This window comes from Elephantulus edwardii, unplaced genomic scaffold, assembly GCF_000299155.1.
Source record: "Elephantulus edwardii isolate Elephantulus edwardi_28Jun2011 unplaced genomic scaffold, EleEdw1.0 scaffold00285, whole genome shotgun sequence".
Taxonomy (NCBI): Eukaryota; Metazoa; Chordata; class Mammalia; order Macroscelidea; family Macroscelididae; genus Elephantulus; species Elephantulus edwardii.
Window position 1 is genome coordinate 2,845,796 of NW_006400035.1, and position 17,464 is coordinate 2,863,259.

Here is a 17,464-nt window from a genome sequence, read left to right on the forward strand (position 1 = left end):
CTTATTTTGTTCATTCTCTTTGCACCTGTTGGTTTGCTGTTGATCCAATAAAAGCTTCAGATTTTTAGCACACAGTTTTATTCTGGATTCTGGCTTATTTTTATTAGTTATTGGAGACCTCAATTTATTATTGCTAGTATAATTTTTGCATTTTCTTAACACATATTTATAAATCCCTAGAGTAGAATCTTAAAATAATTCCATACAGTGGAGTAAATGCTGGGAACTGCTGCTGAGCAAGAAAGGTTGGCTGGAAGGCAGCGCCACCATGTGATCACTTTGAATCTTGTCAGTTTCTGTGGAAGCACACATTTAGGGAGCCTCTGAGAGTTTAGCATCTCATTGCAAAGGGCATCCTCTTGTCATAAATAATCGCCACTTCAGCCACTGAGAGTGGGAGTTAATGGTGAATTCCTTATGAAAAGGAAGTCACTCCGATTAGGAATGGTCATATCAATGTCTTGGTGGTTGACCTGGCTTCTTGGGGTAGGAAGGAGGATTAGTCTGACAGACTGAAGAGTCTAGTTTAAGGAGGCTTGCACTGGGATATTACCTATAGGCTTTAGTGCCCAGCTTTGTTAGATTCAGTCTCATGTCCTTCGAATTACATGTTTGACTGACAAGGCTTATACTGTACAGTAAAACTCTGTCAGAGAAATAAAATGCAAATATTTTCCACAAATAAGAGTGACTTAGAAGTTGTAAGACTATAAAAATTGGTGAACTTGGAAGACCCAAGAAAATCAAGGTATTGCCATCAGATTCTGGCTCTCAAAGGCTTCTCTATCGATTTTACCTGCTGGATCCAGTTGGGAGTTCTAGAGGAACAGTGCCTAGTGAGCTGTGCTGCTGACCAAAAAGGCAACATTACTCTGGTGGTTCAAACCTACCAGTAGCTCTTTGAGAGAAGGACAGGTAATCTTCTCCCATTATGTTTTAAAACCTTGGAAACTTGATGGATAGTCTCTGCTAATGGAGTGAGTGAGTACCTGACTAAGAGCAAAGTTTTCTTTATCTAGAAAGTTTTTTGCTATATGAGAAGTGAATATTTTAATTAAATTCAAGAAGGTGGCTGGAAATTCAGAGGCACTCTAAACTTCTTTAACATCTACTAGAGTTGTGCTTTTCAATCCATTCATTGTTCTGTGTGTACAATAGCAATAATATAAGAAATATACTGTAAATTATACCCTCATTTTAAAATGTAGAAAATGGGAAGAAGAAATTTTACATTGACTAAGCCAGAACTTTAGAAGATACTTATGAAAAGCAAAATGTAGAAAAGTGATTTTAGATGAGTATTATTTGTCTCTTTTTGATGAGTGTAACTTTCTTGATGCAAGCAAGCGCCGGGGACATGGTAACCTGGGAAATATGGGAAGAGGAAGTACAACTGTTTTCCATCTGACTTCCTGGTATGCATAGGGATCACAAAGATGTAGCAGGGTGCAGGGTGGAGGTTGGGTAAAGCTGAAAAGAGCAATACTCCAAGATAGTATATACCCCAGCACTGCCCAAGGTCGATAAGCTGCCTGAACACAAAAGTCACACGCCACACAAAATAACTAACTCCTGTATCTCAGAAAAACATTAGCTTCTTTATTCTAAGAAGATAATGAGAGCTTTTTCAACTGATTAAATCAGCTGAGTTCACAGAAAGTCTTTTATAAACTCAGTGTTCAATTAAAGCAATTTTTAAAGCAAAATCTGACAAAATCCTCTCTTAAAAATAATTTAGATGATAGGTGCTTAACATTAGTCAAATTAAATCCTTCTCACATTCAGTATTTTTCAAAGGGTCAGAACAGTTACAAATGTTTACTGAGACAAAAATCTACTTTACATGCTAGTCATGTCTTATGATCATAAATGACAGAAACTGGGGAGGAGGGAACTGTGAGCCTAACATTCCTACTTCTTTTACTTCAAAGACTATATACATGCAAAAGTAGAACACATCATTGCAAATGCTTTAAATACAGTTCAAAATAAAAAGACTTCAAAAATCCTCATAGAAATATGGCGATTATAATGAAGGTAAAGTCAGTTTACCTTTTTTCCTAATCAGAAAAATAGTTATTTCATAAAATGAATTTAAATTCACATTCAGAATAACTTATCTAAATCCTTGATGAGTAATTTAAAAACAGGCTGGATGTTAGTACAATGTTTAGAAACACAAGTGAGAGGCTCTGAGAAAATGGGCTGGTGTTCTTCCTTCTCATTTGAAGTCACTGAAGAAATTCTAGTTTAGAAACAGTGTATATTTTCCTATGTAAAATTCCGCTATTATGGCTTATGTAGCTAGTAATAGGAGTGACACAATGATCATAAACAGATATTGTTAAAAATAATATAAAATGTTTGAATGTTTGTATTTACAAACACCTGCCGGAGGCCTGAGCCTCTCTCTCCTGTTCAATACTGCAAGAGGAAAGAAAAATCTTGGCTATAGTATGGGCTGGGTGCATGCCCTTTGGTGACATGTAGCACAGTCTAGTCCCTGTGATCCCAGGAGTGAGATCACAGGCAGAATTACCTTCAAAGTACATGGGGACTCGTTACTCAGGGTCCTACAGCAGGGCTGTGGCAGAGTTTAGGAAAACGGGTGCATTCTGAGTGTGCCTGCTCAGAGCCTGGCTAGTTCTTCCCACTGAAGTCAGCAATTGTTTGCTGCATAGTGATATATCAACAATTCCAATAGTTCACAGGAACAGAAAACACTCTAAGTCCAACATTGTGAAGTTCAAAGTCATCCTGCAAATAGGCTTTTGCTTCCTGATTCTAAATTTGGGGGGTGTTTCTCCACTTGAAAGACTACGGATTACCAATACTATACACAATGTGAAGGAATGCTGGTGGCCAAGTGGTAGGGAGCTGTACTGCCAACTCAAAGGCACACAATTCAAGTCCACCAGCTGGTCTGTGGAAGAAAAATGGGCAATCTCCTCCTGTGTGTTTTATTGTCTCTGAAAGCTTCCTGGAGGGTCATCTCTGAGTTGGTTCCAACTTGATGGCAAAACCACCACCAACACACAATGAGAGCAGGAAGAGGAGATCAGTTAGCAGAACATGCTAGTGTTGATCTTAAAGCCCTAAATGGTACACCACCCAAAATCTGGATGAAGTATAATTCAAACAATTAAAATATTACCTCCTCTTTAAATCAATAATACCAGATTTCCTATTAGGAGAAATCCCTAGCCTAAGCCTTTCTTTGAAAAGGAAAAATTGAAATTCTAGTTGGAAATATTTCCAGAAGGTCCAAAGTCATAAATTTAATTTATATCCTGACACTGAACTGTGATTATAGTTATCATGTTAGGCAATCTAGCTATTACTTTATTGCTTAAGAAACACAAAGAGGATTTTTTTAAAAAAAAAGAAAAGGAAAAAGTGTGTGTGCTGACAGGATAAAATCAGACAAAGTATGGTTTTTCTATCCCTGGGACAGAAAAAATAATGTCCAGCACAGATTATGTGGGAATGTGTCACAACAAATAATCAGAAGACAGGTTTACCCAAGCTAGTATTCCTCTACATACAGTGCGGTTTTCAAAAGCAGTTTTGTCAGGACTATGCATATTCTCATTAACTAGAGAGAGGAGAGCGACTTTAAAGGGAAACCAATTCTTTGTGCCTCAATGAAGAAGAAGCATAGAAAACAATAATTAGATTGAGTTAAGAATTAAAAAGGGTGAAGGGAAGGGGTTTGTGGGGGGAGAAGGGTGCAACAATGAATGAATGGAATCCCAAAATCTCTGTAGATGTTCATTGAAATGAAAAATAAACAACCTAAATAAAAAAAAGGGGGTGAGGGGAATCTGATTGAAGAGAACAGAGAATTTTGAAAGCCAAAAAAAAAAAAATAATTAATAAAGCAAGCAATGTGACTGTTGAAACCCATACACTCTCCCCGTCCCCCCCCACCTGCCACTTTGAGTGCTAATTGCCCAATCTGCAAGGACAGAAACCACCCTAAATTGACCAGCATCGAGAGCTTCGGCAAGTCTTCTCTTCACTCTCCCTCCTGTTAAGACCGTTTCCAAAACCAATCAGCAAAGGATAAAGAATTCTTTACAGAGTGCAATTAGTGTTTTCCAGGTCCACCTTCAAAAGCATGATGCTCTTCATGGGCTAAAGGACAGAAAAAAACAAAAAAAAGAAAAAAAGGAAAGAAAACTTTAAGCAAAGGATGGGGCAACCCTTTTCTAGGCATCTCATTCAGTTTCCCCAAATGTTGGCAAGAATTCAAATACCTTTTTGCCAGTAAGTGTTATCTACAGTGTGCATTTCCTGAGAAATGTAACAATGAAAATTAAAACAAAGAATAAACAAGCAATGGGCATGCTGCCTATTACTTCTTGCTGTGCCCAAGAGGATGAGTAATCTTGACAAGCTGATGAAGAGATGGGTATTGGAGAAAAATTCTGTAAGCAAAATGCACCTCACAGAATATACAGGGGAGGGAGAGGATTGAGTTAAACAAGGCAGGGTCCTTCAAATGCCTATCCTTACAAATAAAGTAAAACCAAACAGAAAACAGCACAAGGGTGGCAAAAATTCTACTATGCCCTTCCTACCTGTGAACTTTCCCTCTGGGAAATGACACTGCATAAAATTGTTGGGTTTTGTTTTACTTTTTTTACCCTTTGGTAGGTTTTTTGTTTGTTTATTTGTTTTTTAGCCTCACTGTCTGGTTTACAGAATTACTAGTTGCAATTAGGAACTATAGAATAAAACAATTATTTTACCAAAAGTATGCCAAACACTTACAGCTTTTAAAGCAGAGGGTGGGGAGTGGTCATATTAGAACAGACCTAACCTGTCCTCCAAGGCAAAAGGCCTCATCTGAAAACCTCCTCTCTGCACTTTGGGTAAGCAGACTGAGAAAAGGCCAGGCCTGGAATCCTCTGCTCATCAAGTGGAATAGTCGCTGCGGGTTGGGTCTGATAAAGCCAGTGTGACTCAGAATCATGTGTTGTGTTCTTGGTCACAGTGAATGATATCCATTAGGAGGTCTCTCAGCCGGCTGCTGTCCAGTAGTCACAGCCTCCTGGGGATGCCATGGACGTCCATACAGAGATGTGCTCTGCAGGGTGTTTAGTGTTTCTGAACATGAGAGTACATGGACAGGTCTTTCTTCCTAAGCACTACCAGGTAGACAGGAGCCTCCTATATTTTGGTTAGTAGCCAGATGCCTTGTCCTCCTTTCTGATTTTAGTATGGACAAACTTCTTCAGACTACTGCTGGAGGTGAAGGGAAGAGGGAAGGAACTATTTTTTTCCTTCAGGATCACCCTGGATATTTACTCACTCTACAATTCTTCCCCTGGATAAACTACTGATGTTGGGAAGGGAAGTGAAGGAGAGAAAAACCCTCAACCATGTGGATTGACATGGTGATGGCTGCAATGGGCTCTTGTGTGTTAGGAAGTGTGAGGATGGTACAGGACAGGACTGGGTTCAGATCTTTTGTTCATAGGGTTGCTATGAGTTGTACTTGACTAGTGGCACTTAACAAAAACAACAACAGCAAGCAATTCTTCCCTTGCATAAACTACTGCATTGGAATGTGGAGGGGGGAGCATTGGGTTGGCGGGAGAGCAATAAACTACTGCATTGGGGTGGCGGGGAGCACGCACTGGGGTGGTGGGAGAGGATTAGGGTGGCAGGGGAATGGACCAATTTATAGTCCCAAGGGTTGTCCCAAGTCTGCCGAATTCCTAGTGCAGCCTGTGACCTGAACTACTTGAAACAAGAATTTCTCACAGGTAAGACTATACAAATAGTTCACTTTAAAAAAAAATATATTATTTTTTTTGTGTGTGTACCATCAAATCAGATCTGATGGGTACAGGAGGAGATTGTCCCTCCTCCAGCAGAGCATTTGGTGGATTTGAAACATGTACCTCTGAGATTGCAGTGTAGCTTCTTGCCACTAGGCCATCAGAGCTCGTCTAAATATTTCACTTTTATGATGTCTTTTTTAAGAAAGATTTTTTTTTAGTACAGATGCTGAATAAAATGTTATCAGTTCACAATAAATATAATACAGTCCAGTTGGGTCACATAAAGGTCAAGTAGAGGAACCGTGGAGGTGTAGTGATGCTTGGCTCCAAATGATAAATCAAGTGATGCGTCCTGTCCAGTGATCTTTATTATTTTTAGGTGTGAGGAATCCTTGGGGGAAGTGGGTTATAGCTGATAGACTGATATACTACCATTTTAAGAAATTATGGTGATAGAACAGAACATTTTGAAGCAGAAGTATCCAGAGAAACAGAAATTCTGTCAGCATTAGGTTAGCCTTGGTAAAGATGGAATGTAGTGATGCTTGTAGCCAGTGGTCCACAAACCTTTATGCAAAACAAGCACTAGGTAGTATTTCAATTTTGCTGGCTATGTGGTTGCAGTGACAACTATTATCTCTGCCCTGCAGCATGAAACCAGCCAGAGAACAGGGTAATGTGGGTGCTGTTGGGTGCCAATACACTTTTGTTTATGGATATTGAAATCTAAATTCTGGAAGATTTTTACCTATTAAAAATATCCTTTTATTTTTTTATTTCCTCCCAACTATTATAAAAAATGTGAAAGTAGTTCTTAACTGTGGTTGGTTCTAAAATACAACAGGTAGGTTTAGGCTGGATATGGGACCCATTTGGCTCTTGGTCTATAGTTTGCCAACCTCTACTGAAGAGCACTCAACATCCTATGGACGGCCAAGAGAACAAATATATATGTTTTAGAGAGGGTGCAGCTGGAGTGCTCTTTGGAGCCATGAATGATGAGACTTCACCTCACATACTTTGAACATGTTGCTAGTGGGAGCTGTTCCTTGGGAGAGGAACATGATATTGGGAATGGAGAATTGGTGAAAGAAAGAAAGACCCTTAACCAAGTGGTTTGACATGGTGACTGCTGCAATGGGCTTTTGTGTGTCAGGAAATGTGAGGATGGCGCAGGACAGAAGAGGGTTCAGATCTTTTGTTCATAGGATGGCTATGAGTTGTACTCGGCTTGACAGCACCTAACAACAACAACAACTAACACTCTCAACAATTCTCACAGAAAAACACAGTTGTCATTCAGCTTCTCTGAAAAGCTTAACAGAATCTGAGAGGATTTCTGTACAGTGTGATTTTCTGAAATAACCAATCTTTACTTGAAGCAGACATAATTCCTCAGCAGTGTAATACCGAACCTTGTGCTGGATGGCAGCCTGACCACATGTGCCAGGGATCATCCTATATGAAGCATCTACCCTGCCGTCTACTTCCTGTACAGCTGTGACTTCTGTAACAAGACAAAGTAAGAATGTGGAGCAGGGTATTTCTAACTAGCTTAGACTGAGGCATGGTTCATCATGTTGTAGATGAAATGTCTGTCCTAATCCCATTTCTTAAAATCAGTCTTTCTGTGTAAGGTGCATTATCCTACTGTGTAAAGGACTGCCTGCTTATACAAATGCTTGTTTTCTCCAATCCAAATATTTTTTATTTTTTTTACTTTTAAATGTTAATTTATGTCATTAAAACATAGATTTCTGCTGAGACAGTGGCTCTCTATGACTCACAGATTAAAAATGGCATCTACCTTGAGGGTATCTATTCAGCTTGATTGAACTGGCCAAACTGCATCTCTTTCCCTCTTGTTTGGCTTTTTTCCTACCCTTCAGCAATCACAACAGCTTGTTGCTAAGCAGTTTTGACTCATCATGCCTTTGGTAAAGCTTACCTGGTTAACGCCAGGCCCCAGAAATGAGCCTTGCTACTCTGAGGGAGATCAAATTATTTAACATATTTATATGTGGCTACTCAGGTGTTTAGGCACAGAATTTTAAAGCAGAAGGAACCTTGGAGATCATCTTAAATCAACTCCTCCATATTCAGATGAGAAAAGTGGAAGCAGGACTAGTTGTGACTTGCACAAGGTCACACTGCTGAGATGGGACAGAAGTGCCAGGGCTTAGTTGTCTCCAGTTTAAATCTAAAATGGCCTTTCTCTGCTTTTAATACGATCAGCAATGTAGATACGCTTCAAAGGTGTCAGAGAATGTTTTAACCCCATACATGACTGGCAACAAAACACCCCCTTTCTCGAAAATCTCTAGCAGAATCAATCTTGTGGAATGGAAAAAGGGAAAAACAGCCAACCTTAACCTCTTGGTGACCTTTCACTGAATATCTGGATTGAAAATACATGGATGCTCCCTAAGGAATGAAAATGGCATCTGCAAACTTACAACTTCCACACCGCACACTCAATAAGCAGCTTTTGAACAGCAGCCTTTGTCTATTTCACTTGGACTTGTGTTTAAAGTTCAGTAGTCCAGCACCTGGTGAATATCTACAGCCCCAAACAAGCTGTTTGATTCCCTACACGAAGGTCTTAATTTTAATTACTCTATCATACTGGGGTAATTAATAAATAAAATTTCTTCCCCCCTTTTTTGGGCAAGGGGTTGACAGAATTGAAATAATAACAAAAGTGAGTAGAATATATTATATTTTATGAAAGATCCACTTTCTCCATTTCCCTCAAATGTGGACAGTTTTGAAATTAATAAAGAGGTCACAGTTTAATTGGGCCTTTTATTTCTTATTCTTACTAATACAAAAATAGTGGCTGTCATATCATTAATGGCATCTTGTATTCAATGAAACACAATAGTTAAAAAAACTGGGCTATCGATTCTTGAACCACCTAGAAAACATGGAAATGGTCATGTTTGTCCAAGAATTTCAATCCTTGCCTGAAATTAATTTGTTAAAATTGTAACCTGTAATTAGACATCTGCTAAATGTTAGTTAATAGCACTAGGCTGTTTTGTTATGAAAAAGATGACTTTTAAAAGTGAGCACATGAAAGAAATGAACACAAATCATGAAGAAAACAATGGGTCCACACACCTATTTGCTACTGTTGTTAACATTTCACCACTATCAGGAATTCTTCCCATTCCATGCCACAATCATCAGTAATGAGGAAGCATTAGCATTTCAGTAGAACATTCAATCACCTGTTTTCTTTGCTTAGAATGAGTTTTCTCTCCAAAAACAGATGTTATACATTACAAATTCTTGTTCATGAAAGGATGATTGAGTACTGCCCACACTTATAATAACATTTTTGCTATTGTTTCAAAAGGAATATAATTTCCCCCCCTCCTCTCAGGATGACAAATTGAAGATTAGGCTTAGATTTTGAAACAATAAATACAAGATATATTTTCCTTTTCTGATTTATGTAGCTAAGTGAAATAATGTCTCATTTTAATTTCCAAGACTAAACTTGTATTTTTCTTTAAAATAAAACCATATGTATTTTATTGAATTATGATCTAAATGGTGGAATTTCAAGCAATTTTACTTTTACCTCATTTGCAAAACATTTTCTATTTTTGCAATTCTGATAGAATAACCTAGAAAGTAATAACTGGAAATAAAGCACTTACGTTTATAAAACACTGCTTTAAAAGATATGTGAGGCAGAAGTTCATAAATCTTTTCTAAAACACTTGCTTCACCTACTACAGAGGCATTTACATTCCAGACTTGGATGACATCCTCTCCGTCCCGAACGCTGACACTAACGCCTGTGACTTAGTCATCTGAGGGAAGGGCAAAGAAAAGAGAGACAAGTGATGCTTTTAGGTCAGCCTCATGTGTTTGAAACACTTACCATTTTCTCTGTAAGTAAGGCTATGATAGAAAAAAAAAACACCAACCTCCCAAACAACCCAAAGTTGGCATAAAAGTAACTGTAAGTACTTGTTTCCAAGGGGGGGTGTGTGTCTTAGGGGAAGCACACAAGTTAGCATATAAAAGCTGTGGCAGTCACATCATATTTATTCAGGGACTTAGATAAACAAAGTGTTCCAGCCAAATGAATTTTCCAGATAAGTCATTTACTCCATTTAAAGTGTTACCTAAGCTATTTTACTTTTTTATTCTGTTTTGATGAGACTCTTTCTTAAATTGGTTGCATAATTCCCTATACTCTGAAAGTTAAGTGGACTCAAATGAACTTTTTCCTCTGTGGAGAAAAGCAAGTATTTTCCCTGACTTCCTGCCAAGCATTCATAGACCTTTGGGGTGGCTAGAGTATTTGCCACTCTGATCAGATCCATATGGACTGTGTGCTCCAAAGGGCCTATTGGTCTTTGTGTTTGCTTTGGGGCTCCTTCTTTTTAGTCAGAGTCCTTCTTGCTCTCAGGTGTTTCCTTCTAACAGTGATTCTGGTTCTATGCTTTTATCTATGACTAAAAACTAAGCAGCATATATTAGCAGAGTGTATAGTACAAGTATACCTCCTTTGTTATCTTTGGGCTCAGTATTTGGGGTTTCCTGAGGATGATAAAAGATCTGCTCTCCATTGTTAACTTAAAAACTGGCAGTTTGAACTCTTCCAGAGTGATCATGCAAGCAAGGCTTGAAGAGTTACTTTTGGGATGATCACAGCTACAGAGACCACATGGAGCAAGTCTGCTCTATGACACTTGGGGTCACCATGAATTGGTAGTGAATGTCAATAGACTTTTTAAAATGGTTTGATTATGGTTCTTCAGTTATAATTATAGTTCTATTATTATATCAGTAATATTTAATATTATTAATAATGTTGTTTTTTGTTGATTGCTGTCAAGTTGAGCACGACTCATAGAGACCCTATGAACAAAAGACCTGAAGCCTTTCTATAACTATCGTCATTTCTGAAAGTTCATAGTTTCCAGAGGTATATTGTTTAGGAAGTGGATGACCCTCTATAATTAATTTAAAAGTATTATTATAAAATGGAAATAATTTAAATAAATAAAAATTTAAAATGTAAATACCATTTTAAAGGATTTCTTTTAAATAAATTATCAATTAATAAAAATTATATTAATTGTAATTATAGTTATAATGTAAATGAACATTGAGGCACCTATTGAATTAATTATGGTTCTGCTTTTGTAAATTCTAGTTGTGGGGCCACCTTAACTTAAGGCTGTATGAGGTTATCCTGTGCTGGTGCGTTTTCCCTTGAAGCCACTCTGTCTACAAGAATGGTCAGTAAAAGGAAAAAGGCTGTGGTTCACCACTTTATGAGTTTATGACAGTCAGTGAAATGAGTAATGAACATCATTAAGCATGAAAGATAAGCATTATCAAAAGGGCGAAAATTTGCTTTTGTAGGCCAACTGCTGCTTCAAGGGAGAAAGACAGGTAATCTTATGTGATTTACAGCCTCTGAAAACCTGCTTGGGCAATGAACTGAGTTTGATCACCTTGTGGAATCTTCCAGCCTCTGTAAATCTAATAGTTACAGCATCGGTTTATTCTATCATCTTCTAGTGGTTAAAACATTCCAGTATTTAGATGTAATAAATGGGAACTAGTCCAATATAATTCTGCTTGAGTAAGTTAATTTTTCTTCCTTCCTTTCCTCTCTCTCTCCCATTTTGATCATGGGACTTAACACCAAAATTGATCATGGCTAAATATACATGACTTAACACTAAATGGTTTAATTTAGGTAACTGTTCAAAATCAGGCAAATTAAGATATGGTATTGAAAGTTAGATTGATGGCAACCTTTGAAAGATGGCAAATGACTAAAAGAGGGGGCTCTAGTGGCATAGTATATGGGAAGTTGTGTTGCTAACAAAATTTGGTTTGAATCCACCAGCAGCTCTACAGAAGAAAGATGAGCAGTCTCCTTCTGTGTAATTTATAGCCTCAAAAACCTAACAGAGAGCCAATATGAGTTGGTTCTGACTTGAAGGCAATGAGCTGTTTTCCTTTCTGAATGACTAAAAGGGAGAGAAGTGAGTAGGTTATATTCTGAAGTTTGATTTGGGTGCTAGTTACAGGAATATGTTTATTTTATCATAATTTACCAAGCTATGCATGTGTCTTTTCAATTTCTTTCTATGCATGTGAAAGTGGGACAATGTATAAAGATGAAAAAGAAGAACCGATGCCTATGAACTGTGGTAAAGAATATTTAATATTTAATATTCCATGGATTGCTGAAAGAATAAACAAGTCTGCCTTGGAGGAAGTGTGCACCCAGGGTGCTCCTTAGAGGCAAGGATGGTGAAACTTGGTCTCATATGTATTGGGTATGTTGTAAGGAGAGGCAAGTCTTTGGAAGGACATTCATTATACTAGGTAAAGTAAGATAAAGAGAAGAAGAGCCTGAACAAGATATTGTTCAGAAATCACACTATGACTGTAACAATGGGCTTGAGCATATCAGGAATGGAGAGAATGGTTCAGAGGACAAGTTCAGAGCTGTTATTCATAGGAATATGATGAGTGTTAGTCAACTCAATGGCACCTATCAACAATAAACATGCATAGTTTATGTACTATATTGTATATATGTCACACTTAGATAAAAGTTAAAAAATTATAAATAGAACCCAATCATGGCTATTTGGATAAATTCAATATCTCATTAAGAGATGTTTCATGTATATTTCTTTTCATTTATATTTTAAAAATACACTCATAATTATATAAAATTTATGTGAACATACATATTACCAAGTAAAGACAGAAGTTTTATTGTCTAGAACTTTAAAGAATAACCATGAAATCACCAGAACAGCCTTGCAGGGAAAAAGGAAATAGTATTTCCACATCTTTTGATACTGTAATTTCTGTCCCATTGGCCAGAATAACTGATGGATGCTGAATAGGCTGACCTGCCAACACCTGCTTGGCTGGGCTTTTGGTGACCAGGTACAGTGAGGGAACCAACTAACACAACTCTTTCACAAATTGCATAGTAAGAAGGCTACAACTCTTATGCAAATGTAGTTCTCAACAAATATGTAAGATGCGTAGGCAGAGTCAACTAGCAGAACCTTGAACAGTTCAGTGTACCAGCTGCACAGAACTTAGGAGAAGCCTCTGTTTAAAGACGAAATTGGTGTAGTCTAGAGAAGTTAGTTAATTCGTTCAAAGCTTCACAGCTAGTTGATAAAAAAAAAGTTAAGGGTTTATAGTGAATAGATCTATAGCTTCCCAAGTGAACCACAGAGCAATAGGTATTTATCTGATGTTGTTGTTGTATACTGTCAGATTGGTGATGACTCATAGTTGAACCTCCAGTGAGTTTTCAGAGTCAGTAAACCTTATGGAAGTTGGTTGCCTGTCTTTCTTTTGTGGAGCAGGTGGTGGATCTGAACACATGCCTTTGGGTTGAAAGCACAGCTCCTTATCACTAGGCCACCTTTTTTCAATCCTGGCTATTTATTATTACTTTGCTATTTTATCTCATTTTGGAGACAGGAATAATTCATACAGAACATCTCCTCTCCCAAAGACTTAAATATTTATAATTATATATAGGATTGAGGCTCAATGTCAAGAAGACAAAGATTCTCACCACTGGACCAATTGGCAGCATCAGGATGGATGGTGAAGAGATTGAGATTGTACACAGCTTTAGTTTGCTTGGCTCCATAGTCAACAGTCTTGGCACCAGCAGCCAGGAAATTAAAAGGCGCATTGCCATGGGAAAGTCTGCTATTAGGGACCTCTCCAAAGTACTGAAGAGCAATGGTGTCTCTCTGGAGACTAAGGTGCGTCTGATACAGGCCATGGTCTTCGCAATCACTTGTTATGCATCAGAGAGTTGGACAATGACCAGGGAGGATAGAAGGAGAATTGATGCCTTTGAGCTGTGGTGCTGGAGAAGAGTACTGAGAATACCACGGACTGCTAGGAAAACAAACAGATTTGTCCTGGAAAGGTTTAAACCAGGTGGCTCCTTGGAGGCAAGGATTCTGAGGCTCCGTCTAACATACTTTGGACATGTTGTGAGGAGAGACCAGTCCTTAGATAGGGACATCATGCTTGGGAGGGTGGAGGGACGGCGCAGGAGAGGAAGGCCCTCTGTGAGGGATTGATTCAGTGACTGGGATAATTGGGATGGGAGTGTCGGAGACAGTGCGATTGGCACAGGACAGAGCGGAGTTTAGGGCTCTTGTACATAGGGTCGCTATGAGTCGCAGGCGACTCGATGGCATATAACAACAACAACAACAACAACAATAGGATGCATATTGTGAAGTTGTCAACTATTCTTTATTACCTATTCTTAAGGAAATAAAAAGTGGTGTACAAAGTAAAACAACACAAATGTCAAATTATTGAAATTGCTAGAGAGATGAACTGGCAGCTTTCTATGGCTTTGGCAAAGACAAAGACAAGCATTCCCAAAGGGGCCTGAGCAACACAGCCCTGTGCAGTCAGCCACCAACTTCAAAGTTCCAGCCTACCCGGTGTCTTCTCAGAAGACAGGCCTGACAAATGGCTTACATGAAGTTTCCCAAGTCCAATCCACTCCCTCCCCCCCAACAAAAAAACAAAATTCATATACATTGTGTGTTATTCTATCCTTCATTCATATTGATTCATACAATCACTCCCATGCATTAGATTTCATAAAATCAATCATCATTGGATCTTGCCCATCATTATCCTATCTTTTCAGGTCCCTGCCAATCCTTCCCATTTCCTTAACTCACTCCCTTCACCCATGAAACTCTGCAGTTCTCTGGTTTCATCCTTATTCATCTTCACTCCTCCACTTCCACCCCTTAACCTTTGTGTCCCCATACATGTTTTACTAGTTATCTTTCTAATTTTATTATAATGGTCTTATGCAGTATTTGTCCTTATGAGACTGAGTTAGTTCACTCAGCATAATGCTCTACAGTCTATCCCAACTTAGGTAGTATTTTTGAAATTGTTGCTCCTGAATGCTGCATAGTATTCCATCGTATGAATGTTAAAACAATTTCTCAATCCATTCTCATTACCATTAACTCAGTTTTGACTCATAGTGACCTGACCCTTCAGAACAGAACAGGGTGGAACTGCTCTGTTCAGCCCAAGGTTGTCATCTTAATGGTAGCAGAGAGTAAAAAGTACATCTTCCCTCTGCAGAGGAGCCACTGATCTTTCACTAAGCAGCTAAAACCTCTACACCATCAGGGATCCTTTCATAAAGATTACAGCCAAGAAAACCCTATGGATTGGTCCTCATCTAAAAACCAGAGTGTGGCTAGGATTCAGAGAATGAGCTAAAGACTGTTAACAATCATGAAGAAGGGGCTTTAGGATGTCTGTAGGCAAATTACTCAATACCTACCAGTAACAAAATTCTGAATGGAAAAATACCACTCTAAATGTTACCTCAGAAGCATTCAGAAGTAATTATTGAAGAAGAAAGCAAAAATTTAAAACAAGCAGTAGCACAGTGTGGCAAGAAGCAGCACAGCACTCACAGTACTTTGGGGGATCATTACTGTTTCATTAGATGACATGAGACCCCTTAAGACCAAGTGGAAGTGAATGGGACAGGTGGAGCATCTCAAGTGAGGTGGATAAGCCAGTTCTGGAAGGGAAAAGCCAAGGCTTCCTGGTTTCCCATTCAGGTACTTTGTGGGAATCACTGCTGTATGGCTCTTGGCCCTGTGGGCCTCAGGCCAAGAAGGGACTACAGATATATAGGTCCTTCACAAAATATTGCCATATTCTTCATCACTATATAGTCAAAACCACCTAATACCTACTAAGAAAAAGACTATCACAATGTCAAGAAAGTACCAGTCTGTCTTAGTTATCAGGAAAAACCAAAATAGCCTTTCTTCTAAAAAAGCAGACCCAATGAATACCCCAGAGAGAGAGACCAGAAAAAATATGTTGATGTGACGTTATTTGAAGAGCTACAGAAGAAGATGCAATGATGTAAGAAATAATTAAGAAATCAAATACCTCACAGATAACAGTCCAGATGAAATATATTATGAGGAGAAACTAGAATAGCTATGGAAGAAAGTGCAAAAGATGGAAGAAAGAATTAATAGTATAGATACAGAAGTACAAGAACTAAAAAAATATCATGAGAGAGAGAGTAAAACTAACAAACACAGTACTAGAAAGAACAGAAAAGCAGGAAAATGTAATTAAAAAATATTGAGACTTAAATGGCAGAAGTGTCCAACACACTGGTAGCACAAAAAAGTAGAACTGAAGAGATGAAACAGAGAGACAGTGAGTTGAAAGAGAAGAGCATCACTGAAAACATACTAGATGAAAAATCAGAAATGACACATAAAGAAAATATTAGAATCATGTGGGATGACATCAAACAGAATAACATACGTATAATTGGAGTTCCAGAACAAGGGAGTGACAGGGAAATAACTGAGAATATTATGGAAGAAGTACTAGAAGAAAATTTCCCAGGTATTCTGAAGAATGGGGAAATACACATTCAAGAAGAACAGTGAACACCAAATAGACTAGACCCAAAAAGAAAACATCAAGACATATCATAATCAAATTCTCCAGATTAAAAGAAAAGGATAGACTTCTAAAAGCATCATGAAAAAGATAGTCACTTACAAAGGGGAAACAATTAGATTAAGTTTTGATTTCTCAGCAGAAACCATATAAGCTAAAAGACAAGGAGATGACATATACATAAATTTGAAAGAAAATAATTGCCAGCCAAGTATTCTGTCCCCAGTAAAGTTCCTCATCAAAAACAAAGGAGAGGAGAAATTAGATCCTTTGCAGAAAAGAAGGAATTTAAGGAATTTGTGAAAATAAGACTAAATGTACAAGAAATTTTAAGTCCTTCACAGGGAGACACAAAAAGAAAGTAAACGGATCATAGTAACCAGAAACAACAGAAAAAGAAACATGGCAAAGTGGAAAACTAAAACCTGGCCTGGCAATAATCACACTTAATGTGAATGAACAAAATGCACCAATTAAGAGAAAAAGAATAGCAGGATTGATAAAAACCAAAGTCCATCAGTATGTTCTCTACAAGAGACACATCTAGAAAAAGAAGAAAAAGGCAGACTCCAAATCAAAATCTGGGGAAAAAAATATACTAAAAAAATGGCAACCTTAATAAAAGCACGGATGGCAATACTAATCTCTAATAAAAAGATTTCAGAATGAAAACTACCAAAAAATATAAGAAAGGGCATTACATACTGATTAAAGGCACAAAAGATCAAGGAGACATAGCCGTGGCCAATATTTATGCACCAAATGATAGACCTGCAAAATACATAAAACAATGGTTAACAGATTGAAGAAAGAAATAGATGGCATCACAGTAGTGGTATGAAATTTCAACACACCACTATCACCAAAGTATAGGTCAACTCAAAAGAAACTGAACAAACATGTAGAGACCTAAATTATATAATCAGCTAACTAACCTTGTGGATGTATTCCAGGTACTGCACCCAAATAAAATTCAATTCACTTTCTTTTCAAATGCACATGGTACATTCTCCAGAATCAGTCACGTATTAGGGCACAAAGCAAGCCTCAACAAATAAAAAAAAACACTGAAATAATACAAAGTATTTTCTCAGATTACAATGTCATAAAACTAGAAATTAACCACAGGATGGTAAAGCTTACAAAATCAT

General features: G+C 37.9%; 1 pseudogene; it reads right to left on the reverse strand.

Moving 5' to 3' along the window:
• Positions 1–4,090: 4,090 nt before the first annotated feature.
• Positions 4,091–17,464, reverse strand: part of LOC102858861 — a 157,739-nt pseudogene continuing 144,365 nt past the window's right edge.